The 14,750-nt window shown below is 44.4% G+C and overlaps 1 protein-coding gene across 1 annotated transcript in view; it reads right to left on the bottom strand.

Moving 5' to 3' along the window:
- Positions 1 to 2,748: 2,748 nt before the first annotated feature.
- The window catches only part of Cflar (CASP8 and FADD like apoptosis regulator), a 66,159-nt gene continuing 54,157 nt past the window's right edge, over positions 2,749 to 14,750 (bottom strand). The window contains exons 12-13 of the transcript XR_003711230.1: positions 7,660 to 7,774; positions 2,749 to 3,110 (exon numbers count right to left, since the gene is read on the bottom strand). The gene's annotated coding sequence lies outside the window, so the exon portion shown is untranslated. The remainder of the gene's footprint in view (positions 3,111 to 7,659; positions 7,775 to 14,750) is intronic.

The following is a 14,750-nucleotide window of genomic DNA, read 5'->3' as shown; positions in this document are numbered from 1 at the left end:
CCATTACTGTCACCTTTGTTCTTGTCTTGGTTAGGTAGACAGTTGATGAAATTCATGAGTGTTGCTTCTCTGGCATTTGTAGGAGATACAATATCACAGCAAACTTCCTGTTCCTCTGGCTCTTACACATTTTTCTACCCCATCTTTTACAGTGATCCTGGAGCCTTTGGTGCAGGAGTTATGTTGTAGACGCGTCAGTGGAGCTGGGCAACACATGATCTCTTGTTCTCTGCATTTTGATCCAATGTGGTTTTCTGTAATGGTCTTCATCTGTTACAAAGGGACGTTCTTTGATGAGAGGTGAGGACTACACCATATATGGATATAAGGATAAATACTTAGACTGTAGTTAGGGTCTGGGCTGATATAGTTAAGTGGTGGTTATGGGCTCTTCTCCAAGACCCATAATGTCTCTGGTACTGGGTAGTTGGCTAGGCTTCTAGTACCAGAGAAGATTTCCCACAAGCCCAATTAGAGAGCTATCGGTTATCACCAAGGCCTGTGTGCCACTACTACACCTTTGGGATTATCTTGCCATGCTGGTGGTTGTTGTGATTCGTAGGGATCATAGCTGGGTAGGACTATTGGTTGCTTCCTTACCTGGAAGCTTGGATAGCACCTTCTAGTACCATGAAACTTAGTCCTTGGGGAGGAGGCCTTCAGGACAGATCCAGCTCAGGGGTCACTGGGTCCTGTGTCAGGTACATGGTGTCTACAACAACAAGGGCAACAACAATAACCTATAATATTTTGGAAGGTTCTTTGACAACCCTGACCAACAAGTAAAAGTAGACTTCCTAGGTCTGCTGTTGGGGGTTTTGTTATTTAATTTATGGTTCATAGAGGAAAGACTATTAGCCCAGATGGGAAATTTTCATTTAAACTATGCATGTATATGCACACAGACTTCTGTGTATTACATATAATTTTAGGTAGGAAAATAATCCTTATGACTTTTTAAGACATTTTTGCTCTTATTTTACCTTCATCTGTGTTCATCTCCCTCCCCACTCCTTAAGTAAAGTCCCCAGTTTGTTCCATTTCCCCCTTCAAATCACTTGCACACGACTCTTTCTCATGTGCCCCCTACAAAGGCCCCTTTTACATTCCTAGTATTTGTAGTTACTTCAGGTTATAAACTCAGATCCCAAAGCTTGGAGCTAGGAATTGCAAATATGAGATGCAACATTTGTCTTTCTAAGTCCCTCAGACTCTTAAAAATCTTAGTGTGGGTGTGCATATGTGTCTGTATGTGTGCACAAGTGTGTGACATGTAGTTAGAGACCAGAGGACAATTTTCAGGCTTTGGTTCTCTTTCCACTATATTTTGGGGACAGGGCCTCTCCATCCTTTCTGTTGTTCTGCACACTCCAGGCTAGCTGACCCACACACTCTGGTTTGTCTCTTTGTCCCCTCTCACCATGAGTACAGTATTATAAACTTAGGCCACCCACCCTGCTGCTTTACATGGATTCTGGGTATTACTCTGATCACCAGGCTTGAACAGCCCATGCTCTTCTGCCCTGCAGCATCTCTCCAGCCTCGTCAGACTATAGATAAACTACCTACACTGTGCTTGTGGGTTCAGAGCTATGTGCACCTGGCAAAATGAACTAGGATATGACTATAAATACAACCAGCCCATGTGGTATAGCAGAGCATTCTGAACCATTTTTAGTCCAGACTGCTGCCCAGTTCTAGAATTATAAATAAATCCAATTAAAAACTGAAAGAAAATGAGCTAAGAACTTCTTTTCCCATAGCTTGTCACTGCTTCAGTAACAGAGACAATTCTGTGTTTAAATCAGCTGCACTTTTATTTTTGCTACTTATTAAGTGAAATGCAACTCATCTCCTTGGCTGTGAATATTTTTATTGTGTGTGGTGTATGAGGTGGGGTGCACACACCTGTGCATGCACACAGAAGCCGGGGGGGGGGGAATGGTGTGCTCCAGTTCCTTTTACCACTCTCTGCCTATTCCTCTGAAGTAGGGTTTTCCCCTGAACCTGGTGCTTAGGTTTTCTGAACTAGGTTGGAAGCCAGCAAGCCCCAGCAAGCCCCCTGCTTCTGTGCCTTGGAACTAGTCATCTATAGGATGCCAGGTTGTGACATAGGTCTGGGGGGTCAGATGTCATGTTTGCCCAGCAAGCACTCTTTACTGCTAATCCTTCCCTCTAGGCCCCCTTCTGTCACTCTATCAATGTTACAGGGCTACGGTAAGAGTAAGAGTGTTTAATGAGTTCTACCTGTCTGAGGTGCACATCACAGTGTTGTCAGTCACTGGTCTTATGTTGCACAGCATACCTGTGGAGCACATTCATCTTGCTAAGTGGAAACTTGATGGCCATCTATTCATAACGCTTTCTACCTCTTCCCAGCTCCTGATAACCATCACTCCACTCCTGAGGTCTGTACATTTGAGGCTAGGGTGTGTCTCAGTAGTTGAGTGCTTGCCAAGCCTCTGCTAGGCCATAGCTTTGAGTCCCGCACATTGAATTTGATAGATTTTCCAGAAACATTTAGATCATGAAGGTTCTGACATAAGGAAGAGATTAACACATTGATAGACTCATAATATCATGGCATTATTGGGAATTGGAGAAAGTAGAAGGTGGGCCTAGTTGGAAGAAGTAAGTTACTAGGGCAATTTCTTGCTCTGGTGTCATCTAATAAAACTTCCTGGGAGACACGATATACACAGCTACTTTCCCAGACAAACCAAAGTACAGATACCACAAAAGTCCAACTCGATGAGTCAATGAGTTTTATTGGGGTTGCTTACAGAAATATGGGTGAGGCATTACATGCAAGAGCAGAAATGACTCAAAGACAGCTACATCATCAAGATCCACCCCAGCATGGGTGACAGCTCACAACACTGGCAACCTGGAGCTCATTACACAGCCTTCAGTGGCTCAGCTGGTTTCTGCCTCTTCCAGGCAGCTGGTCTGGTCTCAGAGTCTTCTTTGCAGCTTGACTTGGGAGTGTCTTTTTCTACCATTGGGGTTCTTTGAGCTTTTTTTCCCTTTCAATTAACAAAGCTCTAGTTGGATTGTCAGTAGATGGAAGTGTCCTTGCACCTGGCTGTCTCCCCAGTGGCTTTCCAAATCTGCAAACATTCAGAGGTCAGCAGTGTGTCTACATAACAAAACCTTTCATGAGGATGGACTGGACAAAACAAAATCCCAAACCATCATCCCAGGCAAATAGTGAAGTTACAAAGATGACCTTGGTGAAGCAGTATCAAAGTCCTTTCTCATCTGCTGAGCGAGTGTCAGGTGACCCCAGAAGCTCGCAACTAAGGAGATTCTAAAGCAGAACACAAGCGACCGACGTCTAGTGCCACTCGGAAAGGGTCCATCCATTTCTATCTATTGCTTGTGCCACGGATCAAACTGGGTACAAAACACGGATGGGACGTGGTCATTTAATTAGTTCTCTGTGGTCCTCAGCCCTTCTCCCTGAGCCAGTACATTTACATATGCTGGAACTCTTCCATGGAGCCTCTCGACATTTCTCCACACTCAATAAACTTAGTAGAACATCTTAATCTGCTCATATCTACCACCCAAGGCCAAAGGGGAATACAGTCTTGCTCTCCTCTACAGAACCTGCTAGCTCCCTGGGTCAGACAGGCTCTGGGACGGCACTGTGGGTGTAGCTGAAGCAGTCGCCTACCCATTCACAATGCCTGGCTCCTACATGCTACATACAAACTTCAGCGTACAAAAGTCTACTACATGCTGATACTGTCTGAGATTCAGTCCAACGAGAATTTTAATGGCAGATAGGCTCAGGAATGTCTGTGAGCTACTTTAGGATCACTTATTTGTCCAGGCATAGTGGGGCATAGAAGTAGGTTTTTCTCTGTGACTTTGATGCCAACCTGGTCTGCATATCCAGTTCAAGACCAGTCAGGGCTATGTAGTCAGGCCTATCTACAAACAAGCAGACAAAACCCACAAAACCCCATGAGATCACTTATTTGTAGGCTCTTCGCCTTTCAGAAAGAAGGAGGGCACACTAGCAGAAAACTAAAAGGAAACCCAAAGCCCTCTAGGGTGCTCTGAGAATAGAGGCTCTCTGAAGAGAGAAGGACAAAGGAGAACCTGGTTTCACGAATTTCTCTATTTATCAACAAGCAAACATTGAGCCAGAAGGCACTGAAGGAGACCAAGTCACCAGATGCTTCACAAGCTAAAATAGGAGCTCCCTAATGTAGTGACAACAGAGGCTGGGCGCCAGAACTGCCCATGACTGAGGTGCCTCACGGGGAGGGTGCTCTGCCTCAAAAGGGAGGAAAACCGCAAAGGGAGGGAAACTGAGAGATGCAGCCACAAGCAAAAGCAAATAAGCCCAACATACAAGATGCCTGGGAATCGGGAGAAGACCCAGAAAATGGAAAGAAACCTTTCTCATCTTCCTTTCTTCTTCTTCTTCTTCTTCTTCTTCTTCTTCTTCTTCTTCTTCTTCTTCTTCTTCTTCTTCTTCTTCGTGTGTGTGTGTGTGTGTGTGTGTGTGTGTGTGTGTGTGTGATAGGACCTGCTACTGTTACTGAACTTGAGGGTCACATCCTATGCCCCAAGCCAGGTTTGGTCAGTTGTCATTAATAAGCCAACTGAAATAAATAAATCAACAGTGGAAAACATGGCCACCAGCTGGGAACCAAGTTTTCAGTACAAGACTCTCTGGGGACATTCTCATTTAAAAGCATCACAGTGTCTCTCATTCAAGTCTCTGTTTAGTTTTGTTTGCATCTTCAGTCAGAAACCTACAGCTTCTCCCTGGTGTTTCCAAAGTTTCTACTAAGGTTGTTTTGATGAGATTCCAAACTACCTCTTCCCCTGGACCTCCTTCCAACCACATCATCTCTGATAGCCAAGGCTATGCTGTATGCAATGGCACAGAGCAGTGCACATAAGCAGTGATGGCAGAAATAAAGACTCCTGCTGTCATCTGTAATTCCCTCCGTTGCTGTGTGTCCTTCCAGCCAGAATAAAGCCAGAAGATGCAGAACTACACTGCTGGGCCAGGCAACCCTTTCCAGCACGTGGTGCTTACACTGAGAGAAGCATGCATATGGGAGAGGAAACGAAACCATTGATTTAGAGAAGACACAAAGGAAATAGAGAGACGTGGTTTGCCTGTCTCTGAGGCTGAGAAGGACTATTTGCTGAGGGCCTGTGCTCTCTGACTCAAAAACAGAAAGTCAGTTCCCTGAGCTGTTTATGATGTGTGTATGTGCAGTGTTTTCAGAGAAATTTTGGGCCCCATAGTCTCATGTGCTTGAATGGTTGGCCCACAGGGTGTGGCCTTGTTGGAGTAGGTGTGGCCATGTTGGAGGAAGTGTGTCACTGTGTAGGAGGGCTTTGAGGTCTCTATGCCTAACCTCTGCCCAGTGTGGAATCAGAGCCTTCTCATGGCTTCCTGGAAGAAGGCAGTCCCTATTTTCCTGTGGATCAAGATGTAGAACTCTTGGCTCCTCCTCCAACACCATGTCTGCCTGCATGCTGCCATGATGATAACGGACTAAACCTCTGAAACTTCAAGCCAGTCCCAATTAAAGGTTTTCTTTTGTAAGATTTGTCTTGGTCATGGCATCTCTTCACAGCAATAAAACCCTATGACAGGGATTGAACCCAGGGCCTCTACATGTAAGGTAGACGTTCTAACAATACACCACACCCTCTCCCATTTATCTTCTTTGTTTTCTCACCTCTGCTCCCACATTTTGCTTAGGAACATGAGTCCGGATAGAAAGACAGGGAAAATTATGGGGATTAGGAACAGAAAGGAGCTCCTCACTGAGAAGTTTGGTAGAAAACTCTCCTCCAGCTGAGAAGAAAAAAAATCCAGCAGATCAACATTTGCTTAGGGCCCTTCTTCATTCCCAGCTACAAAGTAGGAATCACAATGCAGGGCTTCAAACACACACACACACACACACACACACACACGCACACACACACACACACACACACACAAGCCCTTTACAAAAACCAAACCAAACTAAACAACACGAAACAGCCCTGTGCAACCCTGATTTTACTTTATAAGAATGTAATCCTAGCCGGTCATGGTGGTATACGCCTTTCATCCCAGTACCCAGGAGACATAAAGAAGATTTTTGTGAGTTTGAGGTCAGCTTGGTCTACATAGGGAGTTCCAGGCCAGCCATGGCTTCATAAAGAGATCCAGTCTGGAAAACAAACAAAAGAACAACTACAATCCTATTGAAGCCACCTCCAGAGCCATCCTGTAATCTCACTTATCAAAAAGAGAGTGGGGGCATCTATCAGCAGCCTTCAAGGTACAATTTCAGGGTCACCAAAATGATACTAACGGCTAATGCTAATAAGACTTTCCTCCCAGAAGTCTGTACACATTGGGCACATCGGGCTCTTTCCCAGGATGGCTCTCTCTTAGCTCACATCATTAAAAACATGTGCTTAAAAATGACTTTTGTGCGGGGCAGATGGCTCAGTAGGTCAAGTTCCTGGTACTCACGCATGAGGAATTGAGTACAGATACCTAGCACCTTCCAAAGCCTGGTGTGGTTATCTACACCTGAACCCTATTGCTGGAAGAGAGCAGAAAAAACTGGATCCCCAGAGCTCATACTGACCAACAGTCTGGACAACCAGTGAGCTCTAGGCTCAATAAGAGATCTCTCAAAGAGTAAAAGGAGTGCTGTAGAGGAAGATACTCAACATTGACTTCTGGCATTCACACACACACCCACACACACAACACTCATACATAGACACACATACATTCATACACAGACACATTCAGACACACACACATAGAAACACTCACACACATTCACACACAGAGAGACAGATTCACACACACACAGAGAGAGACAGTCACACACAGGGAGACACATACACACACAGAGACAGTCACACACACACACACATTTGGAGAAGATCTGAATAGCCATGTCATGAGGACATGGAAGCCCTGTACACTGCCTCCTGTACCCCACCTTCTTCTCTTCCCTTCTAACATCCTTTATAATAAATTGATAAGCGCACATCCCAGATATTTTTCTTATTACAAATGTATTGGCTATTCATCAGAAGTCATCTTAAAATGCCAAAACCAGGCCAGGGAGGTGGCTTAGCTGTCATGCCTGATGGCCTGAGTTTGCTCCATGGGCCTCACATGCTGGGAGGACAGAAGTAGTGCCCTGATGATTGTTTTCTGACCTCACACACACACCATGATACGGCCCCCACACATGCACACTTACTCAAGTAAATAAATAATAAATGCAATTAGAAAATTATTTTGGGACTAGGGATATTATGGCTCAGCAGTTTAGAGCACTTGCTGCTATTGCAGAAGACCTGGGTTTGGTTTCCAGCACCCACATGGTGGCTCACAGCCTTCTGTATCTGCCGTTCCAAGGGTCCCAATGCCCTCTTCTGACCTCTTTCTGGAACCAGGCATGTATGTGGTGAACCTAGATATGTGTAAACAAAACACTCCTGTATGTAAAAATAAAATAACCAAAAATTGGTTTAAGTTCCCCCAATAAGGCTACATAATTCAACAGCCATCACTTTACCCATGTATAGATATTGCTTGTGTGTTTGTGTAAAAACCAGTAGATAAAGAGTATAAAATAACTAGGTGATGATGGTGTGTACCTTTAATCCCAGAACTCCAGAAGCAGAGGCATGCTGATCTCAAGTTCATCCTGGTTCAGATTATGCTGGTCACAGGGCAGGTTCCAGGATAGCCAGAGCTGCAGAGAAACCCAGTCTGGAAACACAAGCAAAACAAAACAAAATATATAAAATAGACTGTAAGATCAAAACTGTGTAGAATTTTGCATCAAGTTCTCCTTTGAATTTCAACTCAATCCCCTTTCCAGTTTCCCTCTCCCCTTTTAGACTCGGATATCTGTTCATGTTGCCTTTCTGCCCTCTGGTGGAATTACTAGGTATTTGTCACAAATGGCATAAGATTCACAAAAACCACTGGTGTCAAATACCCTTGATTCTGCCAAAGATGTGATCTGGATGTAAGTGGCCTGGAATTTGCTACAACAAGAAAATTTAAAGAAAAATCTTCTTCTTGCAAACTAAATAACACACTTGTAAATAATTCACAAGTTAGAACAAGAAATCAAGGAATGAAGTAGTAATGTGTAGGTATTCACACGTGAGACAGGTCCCTCATTGACATGGTGCTCACCATTTCAACTAGACTGGCGTGCCATAAAGCTCACTTCCGTGCAACTCTGTGGTTACAGGCACACATGGCCATGCCTCGCTTTTACATGGGTGCTAGGGAATTTGAATTTAAGTCCTCTTGCCTGCACAGCAAGTCCTCTTAGCCACAAAGTCTTTTCCTCAGTCTTTTCTTTCCATTTCAATTAGTGATATTTTAGGGTGTTTCCAGAAATGCCCTGGATAGAAGTAAAGTCTGAATGGGTTAAACCAGGAACTACAGGAGTCGTACACAGAGTTTAGTACATGTCTTTTTCTATAACTGAGTTTCTAGTGAGAGTCCCAGAAAATTATAGGCGTACAGGTGGGATGGGAAAGGGGCCTGAAGTAGTTCTTAATTGTCCTGGAATTCTTGCTTCTTTGCTGGCATTTAACTTCAACCAGATGCCAAGATGAGGGGTTCCCCTCCCTTCTCGTGTCCCCAAAGATTCTCCCTGCATTTCTATCCTGGAATGAGCTTGGCCTTTATTCTCAGATGGATCTGCCTCTCATGAAAAACTCAGGCACCTTCCTTTGCTTCATCCAGACCCCTGTCTTTGCAAGTGAAGTAAGCCACAGGAAGTAAGCCAGTGTATGTGACCTTTGCATACAACGTTTTACACAAAGCAGGTGCTCTATAGACATTAACTCCTTCCCTTCCAGCAACTAGGAGGTAATCTCTTCCTGCTGCCACCAGGACAAGGGAGGGAGGCAGGAAGCTTGGTTTTTAGTAAGGCTTCCAACCAATCCAGACATAATATGGGTTGGAAGTCAACTGCTCAGGGCACATGATTCACCTTCCTCCAAACCTTTGTGGAAGTCACTGACCCTCCAGTGGGGCATGCCCTCCTCTACACCAGCTTCCTGGGAGCTCAGTCTCCGAGTCCAAGTCACACCTGACTCAATCACACCGGGTCAGGCAATTGTTTCTTATTTCCTAAGTCGGTGCTTTGTCATTTATTAATTATTTTATTGTTTGAAAAATACCACTTGTGTTGATAATTTCTGCACATGAGGATTATGAAAATCAACTGAATTGACATATGAGAAATACTTAAAACAGCTGCTAGTGCTCAGAGTAACACAAGTGGAAACAAATGTATATATGTGTGCGTGGATTGGAGAGGGAAGGGGAGAGAGAGAGAGAGAGAGAGAGAGAGAGAGAGAGAGAGAGAGAGAGAGAGAGAGAGAGATAAAACTTTTTGTCTATAAAATCAAGGTCAGATCTGGGCAGTGTTGGTTCACACCTTTAATCCCAACACTTGAGAGGCAAAGGCAGCCTGAGTGCCAGAACAGCCTGGGCTACAAGGAGAAACCCTGTCTGGACAAACAAACAAACAAAAAGGACAAAAAGTATACCCTCTAGTGTCAGTCTGCTGCTTCTCTGCTTCAAAGTCACTTTTCTTTGACCTTGTTTTGTGACAGTGTAGCTAGCAGGTGTGCCTAAGCTTTTTACATTGTAACACAACATTGTATCCTACAAAGTTCACGCTTAAAAATCACACAATCAAGTTACAAAAAAAAAGTACCCCCAAATATTCACAATGTTTTCGGTAAGTTTACAATGGAGGGAGGGGTGCATTTTTGACTCTCCTAGGGCCCAGGAGGCCTCCTGGCTGTAGAGGACCTTCCTTGTCACCTGGCACAATTTTAAGCTTTGTCTGTAGAGGGTGCTGAAAGGACAACACAAAGCCTGGCAGAGTGGACCCTCCCTTCCCTGCTCTGGGGTAGGGTAGCCAGAATGTGAGGCCACCCTGTGGGACTCTCTATTAGAAAGTTTGTGGCAGTATCTGAGTGGGCAAGGCCCCTGCTCCCAGCTCCTCTTTGCTGCCCACGCCCTCCAGTCAATCTCTCTCTCTCCCTCCCTCCATCCCTCCCTCCTCCCCCCTCCTCCAATAAGGCTTTCTGTTCGTCCAGTTCAGTGCCCAGCATTGAGGTGAGCATGGCACTAGTATTCCCATTCTTCCTTGAGTACCTCCCTCAGCCGTACAGATCATAGCTGCTGCTCATCACCCTGGCTACCCTAGATCTGTCCAAATTTGTAGTAAGAGAACAAAAAGCAACCAGGACACTAGTTAACCTTTGTTCCTGGTTAAGTTTCCCCATTCTCGTCGTTAAGTAAATCTTAAAGGAGATAGCACAGGACTCTGGTTCATTCTCTTAGTTCATGCCATCCTACAGCTAGCAAAAATGTAACTAGTCATTCTCCTGTACTAAAGGAGTGCATGTTGTTTCCAATTTTTGGCTACCATGCTTGCATAAGAAATAATGTGGTTGTGTCTAAATTACTATTCCTAAAGAAAAAATACTGAGGAGGGAATTGAACTGTCTTGGGATACACAACTAAATCAGGGAAAGATGAGCCAGGTGTGGTGGCTCCTGTCTGTAATCCCAGCTCTGGGAAAGTGAAAGCAACAGGAGTGGGAGTTCAAGGTTATCCTCAGCTACAGAGCTAATTCCAGACCAATCTGAGCTACACAAAACCTGAGGTTCTTTGGTTTTAGTCCACCCACCTCTCAGTGCTGGGGTAAAAGGCATGCACTAGCTATGTGACGGCATTAATTAAGAGAATGTGTCTCTGTGTGTGCACAGATGCATGTGGGTACCGTGAAAGCCACATCAGATCCCATGGAACTAGAGTTACATCTGTTTGTGAAACATCTGGTGTGGTGTGGGTGTGGGAACCGGACTCGGGTCCTCTGGAGGAACAGCAAGCAACCTTAACTTCAGAACCACCTTTCCAGTTCCCAGACTTATATTTTTTTAAGGTATTGAAAATCCTTTTCATAATTTTTTTAAATTTCCAGCTCATCACAGAAATGTTCTGACTTTAGGGTTTCCTCCTGGACATTCCAAGGCAGTTGGCATAAAGTATGGACGTCATCAAGGTGATGCTGAGTCTCTGCCTACTAAAGGCTCACCCCCATCACTAGTGAAGGCACATTCAATGGGAAGGTTGTCCACACCAGCAATCATCCCGAGCCTGATCAAGAATGGTCCCATTAACTAGATAGGTATGACAAATTCCACAAGCCAGCTTAAGGTCAGATCTGTCTAGGATGGCACGAGTTAAAAATCAGTTTCTAAAATGTCTTTCAACTTGTGTAGCCAACTTTTCTCTGCATCCCACAAATATATACTATCTTTACCCTGAGGCTCTTTTCCATGTGGTAGTCAGCTCCAAGAAGCCATCGTTCAGTAAGCACAGGAGCATGCCTGGGCCTTCCTCTGTTTCCATAGATACCTCATCTCCTAATGCAGTTTTTCCCTTTTGCACTTTAAGTTGCACTTTGAGTACCCAGATCTCATCCATTTATTCCATAACATCCAAAAATGCTTTCAGTGATCCTGATGCTGCCAAAAACTCACTATGAGTGCTTATTGGAAGCTCCGTGGTGTCTAGGAAATACATAATGGAGCTGTTTCTTGGGGTTATCAAGGATGAAACACCATAATCAAAAGCAACTTGTGGAGGAGAGAACTTGTTTGGCTTACAAATCCTGAATCACAGCCACTGAGGGAAGCCAACACAGGAAGTCAACCTTGGAGGCGGGAGCTGGAGCAGAGGCGACAGAGGGAGGCTGCTCACTGGCTTGCTCAGCCTGCTTTTTCTTTTCCTCCTTTCCTTCCTTCCTTCCTTCTTTCTCTCTCTCTCTTTCTCTCTCTCTCTCTCTCTCTCTCTCTCTCTCTCTCTCTCTCTCTCTCTTCCTTCCTTCCTTCCTTTCTTTTTTTTACCTTTTTTTGGTTTTTCGAGACAGGGTTTCTCTGTGTAGCCCTGGCTGTCCTGGAACACACTCTGTAGACCAGGCTGGCCTCGAACTCAGAAATCCACCTGTCTCTGCCTCCCAAGTGCTGGGCTTAAAGGCATGTGCCACCACTGCCCAGCTCCTTTCTTTTCTTTTCTCTTCTCTTCTTTTCTTAAAGATTTATTTATTTTTATGTTCATTGATGTTTTCCCTGAATGTATGTCTGTGCCCTGGTGCCAGATCCTCAGAAAATAGAGTTACAGACAATTGTGAGCTGCCGCGTGGATGCTGGGAATTGAACCTGGGTCCTCTGGAAGAACAACCACTAGCCATCTCTTCAGCCCCAACCTGTTTTCTTATACTATCAGCCCATGGCACTATCTTACACAGGCTGGGCCACCATCCTATATCACTAATTAAGAAAATTCCCTACATGTCTTACAGGCCTGCCTACAGCCCAATCCTTTGTTTTTGTTGGTTTGATTGATTGTTTCTCAAGACGAGGTTTCTCTGTATAGCCCTGGCCATCCTTGAACTCATTCTTGTAGACTAGAATGACTCTGAACTCAGAGATCCACTTACCTTTGCCTCCTTAATGCTACGATTAAAGGCATAAGCCACTATCGTGTCTGTCGCTCAAGCCCCCATAGACTGACTCCAACTCCAATGCAATATCTGTAAGAATCTTTATTCAAGCTTGGCCTCAAGCCACTTGTCATCACTGATGATTCAGGACAGGAGGGTGAAGCCCCGAGCCCAGCTTCAAGCAAGCATTTATAGAGGCAAGCAAGAGACCAAGGGGGCATCAGCTTGGCTCACATCTGGCTGGGGGGCTACTATGGAAATTTGTTGCCCTTTAAAAATGATTGGCTAGCTTGGGGCCAAACCATAAACTTTCATGAGGTATAACTGTAACTTCTGCTTTCCTCCTGACGGGTGGTTGTTAGGGACTGACCTGGAGACCAGTGCTAGGTACAGGCCTGGTAGTTAATTTGAGTTCAACCTTGGGTCAGGTTTTTTTTAAGATGGAGCCTGAACCCAAGATGGAGTTTGATCTGGTCTCTCAGCACCACCACATCTACAGCCCCATCTTATGGAGTTGATTTCTCAGCTGAAATTCCCTTCTCTCAGATGACTATAGCTTGTCTCAAGTTGACATGAAACTAGCAAGCACCAGCTCTAAAAGCCAGGAAACAATCTGCTGGTTCTGAGAGTATTTAAGCTTAGAGTAAGATGTCCTCCACTAGAAGCATCTTCTAGTTTTAACTTAACGTCACTGAGGTAGGTATCTACCCATAGAAGCTTATCTCATCCACAGCTCCTGTCTCTAGAGTAAGCCGGTGAGGTGAGAAGGGAGTGCCTGAGGCTCTGAAAGCCATCTTAAACTCCACAAAGCTCATTAGACCAGAGCCTGCTGCATTTTCTGTTAGACTGTTTGATGGGTTCCATTTGATATTGCTCACAGCTGCCCACCACACAGCAACCCTCCGTTCTTCAGTTGTAAATCTCCGGACAACAGTATTATGAAGGGAAGCTTCCTCCCTGAGCCAGTGGATCTTCATAGGCTGTTTTCTTGGGACACCTGATGTCCTAGAATCCTGAGATTGCCCCTTCCGTGCTAGCACATCTATTGGTGTTGTCTATTATATCATGGTGTAGCTTCCCTGTCATTTCTAGGAAACATAATCTCATAGCACACTTTCAAAGCTTTTATAAACTTTCTGTCCTCTTTTCAGTGATATTCCCTGAGTCTTAGGTGCAGGAGTTGTGTAATAAATTTATCCATTGGGGCTGGGCACCCCACAATCTCCTATTCTCTGTATTTGGGCCATCTGCGGTTTTCCGGGATGGTCTCTGTCTGCTACAGGAACCATAACAATAACCAGCTAACTCTGTAAGATTCTCCTAAAGGTATAGTAGTGGCACTCATTTCTTGGTGGTAACAAACAGCTCTCTAATTGGTCTTAAGGCCCACTCAAAAGAAGTACCAGTATCATGCCTGGTACTGAGAATTTAGCCAACTATCTTGGGACCAATGAGGTCACTGACTAGGAGAACATACTCAAGCTGCTTTACTAGACCAGCACGATTCCTAACTGCATTCTAGATACATATCCTTATACTCACAGCTAGGTGCAGCTCTCACCTCATCAAAAGAAGACAAGAGGAGCTACTCCTAAAAGACCCTTAAAGATGATGCTCAGACCATCAGAAAATGCTTAGATACGATAAACTTTCTGCAAAGTGCCAGGTACAAAACCAATTTAAAAAATCAATAGGCTCTTTCGAGAAAACAAGTCTCACTGACAACAACTTAAAACAAAAACCAAAACCTAATCATAAGTTCTACCAGGAAGTGAAAGAACACTATGAGGGAAACTTAAAAACATTGAAGAAATGGATGAAGCCACTAGACAATGCAAAGACTTCTCATGCTCATGGGTCAGCAGAGCTAATATAGAAAGATGGCTATTTATACAAAGTAATACAGTGCCAGTGCAGTCCCAACAACACTTCCAATGATGTCCTTAAAAAACAAGCAAAACCCTAACATTCTAACACTGGATGGGAACACAAACAAAGCAATCCTGAGAAGAGGACTGACTGCTTTGGCATCAAAATAACTCATTGTAATTGATACTACAGAGCCATGTAGCTCATTGTAATTGATACTACAGAGCCATGTAGCTCATTGTAATTGATACTACAGAGCCATGTAGCTCATTGTAATTGGTACTACAGAGCCATGTAGCTCATTGTAATTGATACTACAGAGCCATG

This window comes from Grammomys surdaster, unplaced genomic scaffold (genome assembly GCF_004785775.1).
Source record: "Grammomys surdaster isolate TR1022 unplaced genomic scaffold, NIH_TR_1.0 165, whole genome shotgun sequence".
NCBI lineage: Eukaryota > Metazoa > Chordata > Mammalia > Rodentia > Muridae > Grammomys > Grammomys surdaster.
The sequence above is the reverse complement of the archived record's forward strand: the minus strand, read 5'-3'. Positions and strand labels throughout refer to the sequence as shown.